We start from the raw sequence: 6,169 nt of genomic DNA, 5'->3' as shown, positions 1-6,169 counted from the left end.
TTCTTTGTTCCTTAATTCTCTGACACTTATAGTTCAGACACTGTTTTCTTTAATACTGGCAATGCACAGCTACTGGTAGTTCAGAATGTTGCAGCACTGGTGCTTCTGGATTTACAATCCTATACTTTTGCTGGCATACTTTTGCTACTACAGGAATATGGCCGTGCTATCTGTCAAGGTCCAGGGATATTCCAAGGCCTGAATCCAGTCTCTTTAAGAAATCAGAAAGAAAGAGGGGATACTAGAATGTAGGGGTAGCTATGTGGGGGGAGGGGTTAAGCCATATGTATAAAATGGGATTACTTTTTTGTATAATTTTGTATTTATATAATTTTTAATACAACACAACTAAGCCTTAGATAAAAAAAAGTATGGCACATATTCTAGATACAATATCATATCTAATTTTTTTTCACATTCGAAGCACTGATTATCAACTCACCAAAAATAGTTTAACAGATAGAGATTAGAGGAAAAACAAACCCAAGAAACAGTTTTATTTCTCTTAACAAGATGAAAATAAGTAAAGGATTTTTATGATTATCTTTACTTGCCTGAATTTTAAACTTTGAAACCAGTTTGTTTCTGTTTTCTCAAAATATATTCCATCTTTAAAAAATCTTAGTATGCATATGTGCGTTCAAGCAAAACATGCAGCTTCATGGTTTCTTGGGGGGAGAAATTGCATTAAAAATTTCAAGATGCTCTGCAAAACTGTTCCTTTGTGTCATTCCAGGATCTCAATCACAAATAAGAGCTCAGTGAAATTTTATTCTATCTTATTTCCATAGGAAACATAGGGCAGAAGATGCTTTTTACCACAACTGTCTCCCAAGGGTTTGAGAGACAGCTTCTCTCTGCTTTATTTAAATGCTATATTTTAAAAACCTATTTAAGTAAAGAACAAAGAAAATCCAGTAAAACAAAGAGAATCAGTGGAGAAAAAATAAGACATTTCATTTCTACTCTGCCATATGCTTCAAAGCAAAGGTTAGACACACACACCCCATTCAGATTTATTAATTCAACCTTTTAAAGTTACTTATTGTTTCTGAAAGTAGCTCTTAATACAGCTCAAAAGCAGTTTCTGAGTGACTTTACTAAATAGTGTCTTTTATATGTGCATATTTCTAATTTAGCTCTTTCATTCTGCATTAATTTGCCTCCCAGTTTTCAAATTTAACCATAGCTCTTTTTACTCTAGGATGTGCAAGTGCAATAGGATCAATTCCTAAGTCCCGTGGCTGCAGATGTCTATGCAGCGTTTTCTGAGTGATGTGCAAAAGTCTCTCTCTTTCCTGGATTGTGCTTTGGTCTATAAGAAATCACAAGCATACTTTTGTGCCCTGGAATTGTGAGGGGGGGATCCTAGATTCACTGTGGCTGCAAACTTTGAGATGATAGTGCTCATTCTTGCCCTGGAAATGCCAGCTTCAAGTATGAGAAAAGCAACAGAGTCCTGCTGTGAAAGCAAAGGGACCCTTGTAATGCCCTATGGACTAATTATTTGAATCACTCACTATCTGTATGTTGGGATCTCCAGAAGCTGCAAATGCCAGTCCTGATTCTATAGTTCCCAAGGGCTGCTCCTGATTTGTTGGGGCTGGACCTGCTGGCACATTCTGTGCTGAATTGTGCTCCATTCTCACCCAGATACCACAAACCTTTCCTACTTGCCTTCTAAGAAATATTTCATGTCTTTGTGTTAAGAGGTTTGGAAACTACCACTGTTGGCACTGATTCAGTCACTCTCAGGCCTGCAATTTGATGGGACCTGCTCTGTGCTGGTATGACCTAGACCAGACTGTTTCACTCTCGCCCTGGTGCAACAGACTTTTCCTGCTGATCTTCCAAGATGTCATGGGATGGAAAATTATTTCACTATATTTTCTTTATGTGGTTTCTGCTGCTCTAGAATTTATTTAGAGTCATTATTTAAAGGTATTTGGAGGAGTTTGTGGGAGAGCTTGGGCAAGTCCCTTGACTTTCCTCTTTCTTCCTGGCTTCTTAAGTAGACAAAGGGATTGCAATAGATGTTATTTATTATTAGTCATCTGCAACATCTCTTCTATGTGATTTACCAATTTTGTGTTTAAATAATGTCTTCAAATTTATTTCTTGGAATTGACAGAGATTTTTTAGTAGCCTGGAATTGTTCCAAGTTATTCTTCATTCTCACTAACTTTTCTTGTAGAAATAACCTATCAGCTGGGAGGGAAAGGACCAGAAATGTTTAAGAATCTCCCTCCACAGGTATGTATAAGTATTTAAATTCAATTTAATATCATTTGGCACTATCTGTTTGTTGGCTTACTGTGCTTCTCCCTACAGAAATGCTTCTCTATTGAATAAGGCTGTAATGGTAGTATTTACATCACCATTTGAAAGTATCTGATTTGGTTTGGGTATGTGTTTCCACCTCTGCTTAATACTCTGAGGAAAAAAAAAAGTCATAATATCCTAACTTGTTACATTTTGGAGCAACTCAGTTGAAGTTGGGTCATGATAATTTATTCAGGCTTAGGGTGATTTATGTGTATGTGTGTGCTATCCCCATTACTTCTCACCTATCTGCTCTCCTAAGCCCTCACATTTAATGGATTCCTGTAACTTTACCCTTTTGACTGGCAGCTAAAAGAAGTATGAATCCTGAGAGTTCCCATTTGTGCTGTTGTTCTTACTATTGTGATCATTTTGTGCTTCTTGTTTCCTAAGACCTGCTGCCAGGAACATAGCAAGCAGTATGATGGCTATATCTTCTTGATGATCATAGCACTGCTATTCTCCTTTATGAATTTTGAAGAGTTGGGAATAGATGGCACAGAGGAAACCCCATAGTCTTAAACTACTAATTTATACTTCAGTGCTGTCAAATTTAGTAGTGGGGTTTTTTTCACTCCTAGTGATATCATTGTTTGTACACCTTTTTCATCCATTTTGGCACATTCTACAAAGAAATTTTTTGACTCTGTGCTAAACTGATCTCCGTGAAAATAATAGGATTGAAAAAAATCATCCCCAAAACTCCTTTTCTGTCATGTTATGTGGTATGTTTTCAACAGATTTTCATTTTTACTGATGGATACGTCCTAAATACACGACTCAATGATATCAGGAGTTAAGATATACCTTAGGCAATTACAGTCTAAAGATGTTTTGGGGTAGACCTTAGCCACAAGTGCTTCAGAAATGCCTGTGTCCTGTTTGTGGTTAGATATTGCAGAGCTATCCACAGCATTCATACTTAGAAATTGGTTCAGTGTTCCTCAAACTGATCACCTGGCACACCAACAGGTCTTTATAAAACTCAAAGAAATAAAAGAAAATAAAAAAAAAAAAAACAGAATTTTATTTTGAAATTCTATTTTTCCTCTTCTAATTTTTTTATTGGCTTTCTTCTTGAACTTTGGTAATAGTTGATAAGGAAGATCTTTCATAATGTCTCACTCTTCATTGCCATGGTTTCACTGGACAAATGGAAATCGGCTTTGTCTAATGCATATAGGAATGACTGAAATTAGATTTTAGCTGTCCTTTCTGATTTAAGTTTTTGGTATTTAATGTTCATATACACATGTAATACTGTCTTCACCTTCAGATGTCCAAGATATTCTTTATTCCATGAGATGAAGAACCTTTTTGCTGAATTTGCCAACTTGAATGTAAAGTATATGCAATACCTTGTCCAAAGGAAGGGACTGTGGGATAAACTTCTCCCCAATTCTTACTTTGTAGAACCCAGGATCCTGCTGCTACTTCAACTGCTGGGGATCGCCCCTCCTCCACTGCTATTTGGAAAGACAAAAAAATATAGCCAAAAGTCTGAGGTCCAGAGACCATGTGGCTTTCTGTTCCCTACCTTTCCACTTTCATACTCTTTCACTGGTTCCTCTCTCTGACTGCAGATGGTATAATACAGAACTCTACAGAGTCCCTCAAACAGCAGCTCCTGCTAGACCCAGGCCCAACTCAGCTGCTGATGGTGTGAATATTAATGTGGCCTCAGTTGGAACCACCTCAATGAATTCTGATGTAAAACTGTGCTTTATGTCCTTGGGTCTGTAATGCAACCCTAGGAATCGTGGAAGGTGGATGAAGGGTGAGAGGCAGTGAAGCACAAATAGCTGACCACAAATGCAAGCACAGACAGGGCAGGGCCCCAGGGCAGAACAGTCTCGGTGTGGTGGTAAGACCTCCACAGGGCCGAGAATTTGCAGGAGGAAGTGGACCAGAGAAGCTCTGCTTTGGTCAGAAGCAGGAGAGAGACAGAGAGCCCTAGGTAGCTGAGTCTGGGAGCAGTGCAGTCTCAGGGTGCTTGAACAGACTCCAACCACAAACATCAGGCAGACAGCACAGAGACTCAGGGCATTGCTAACAACTCCACATTGCATATCCAACACCAGAAGTGAGTCAGCATTGACCCAGTGCAGCTATGGTTGCTTGGAAAACCTCTCCCTCCCCAAAGGCAGATCTTAACTTAACTTGAAAAAATGAGTAAAAAATTAAAGAGGACTCTAACAATTGACAGCTTTTATGGCAAAAGAAAAGAACAGAATTCAAACCTGAGGAGAATAAAGGCAGATTGTCTCCAGCAGAAGCTCCAAGGGATGAAATAATCTGGTCCCCATCACACAAGGCTCTCCTAGAAGAACTTAGAAAGGATCTTAAAAGAAAGCTAGAGGAAAAATGGGGAAAGGAAATGAAAGGCTTGTAAGAGGGTCTGGAAAAGGCAACACAAAATAGACATGGTGAAATGGAAAAAAGCATATAACTCATTAAAAGATAGATTTGATAAACTGGAAAAAGAAAACTCCCAGAAAAAAACAGAATTTGTGAAACAGAAAAAGAAAATAACTTCTTAAAAAAATAAAATTTGTGAAATGCAAAAAGAAAATAACTCCCTAAAAAACAAAATTTGTGAAATGGAAAAAAATTCCATAGAACAAAACAACTCATTTAAAAATTCATTTGGACAAATATAAAAAGAAGCAAAAAAAAGTAAATGAAGAAAATAACATACTAAAATACAGAACTGGAACAAATAGAAATGAATGACTCAATAAGGCAACAAGAATGAGTCAAGCAAAACCCAAAAATAATGAAAAAAATAGAAAAAAATTAAAATACCTAAGGGGAAAATAACTGACCTGGAAAATAGATCTAGGAGAGACAATCTAAGGATTATTGGACTCCCTGAAATACATGATGAAAAAAAAGAGCCTAGACCCTATTTTTCAGGAAATTATCAAAGAGAACTGCCCAGATGTCATAGAAACAAAAGGTAAAATAGATATTGAAAGAATTCATTGGTCACCTACAGAAAGAGACCCCAAAATTAAAACTGCAAAAAATATTGTGGCTAAATTCCAAAACTATCAGACAAGGAAAAAATACTACAAGCAGCCAGAAGGAAACAATTCAAATACTGAGGAGCCACAATAAGGATCACTCAGGATCTAACAACTTCCACATTAAAGGATCAAAGGGTCTGAAATCTGATATTCTGAAAAGCAAAGGAACTTGGTATGTAGCCAAGAATAAACTACCTTGCTAAACTGAGCATTTTCTTCCAGGGAAGAAGATGGACATTCAATAAAACAGGTGAATTTCATATATTTCTGACAAAAAAACCAGAGCTAAACAAAAAGTTTGACCTCCAATATGGGATTCAAGAGAAGCATAAAAAAGTAAAAAGAACTCTTGAGAACTGTATTTCTATTATGGGTATACATAAAGAGTAAATGTATAATTTGGTTTACTGTTATAATATAAAAAAGGATCTAAAAGTGGAAAGAAAATTATACCAGAAAAAAGGAAAAGTTGAGGTAAAAAGAGGGAAACTACATCTCATGAAGAATCAAAGGAAACCTATTATATCTGAGGGAGAGAAGGGAGAGGGACGATCATAGTGTGAATCTTACTGTCATCAGAATTGGCTCAAAGAGAAAATAGTAAACATTTTTGGTTTACAGAGACACTTCTCTCACCTCATTGAAAAATGGAAGGGGAAAAGTGAAAAGCAAAGGAATAGAATAAATAGAAGGTATTACAGAAAATGTAAGGGAAAGGTTTAAGAAAAGGGGAGGACTCTAAGGGGGAAGGAGGGATCCTAAAGAGGGAGGGCTGCATGAGGCAAATGTTGCTTACAAGTTTAATACTGGGGAGGGAG

General features: G+C 37.0%; 1 pseudogene; it reads right to left on the bottom strand.

The window, feature by feature from the left end:
* Window positions 1-2,036: 2,036 nt before the first annotated feature.
* On the bottom strand, window positions 2,037-3,840 carry LOC100919913 (annotated as a pseudogene).
* Between the last annotated feature and the right edge of the window lie 2,329 nt (window positions 3,841-6,169).

This window comes from Sarcophilus harrisii, chromosome 1 (assembly GCF_902635505.1).
Source record: "Sarcophilus harrisii chromosome 1, mSarHar1.11, whole genome shotgun sequence".
Taxonomy (NCBI): Eukaryota; Metazoa; Chordata; class Mammalia; order Dasyuromorphia; family Dasyuridae; genus Sarcophilus; species Sarcophilus harrisii.
The sequence above is the reverse complement of the archived record's forward strand: the minus strand, read 5'-3'. Positions and strand labels throughout refer to the sequence as shown.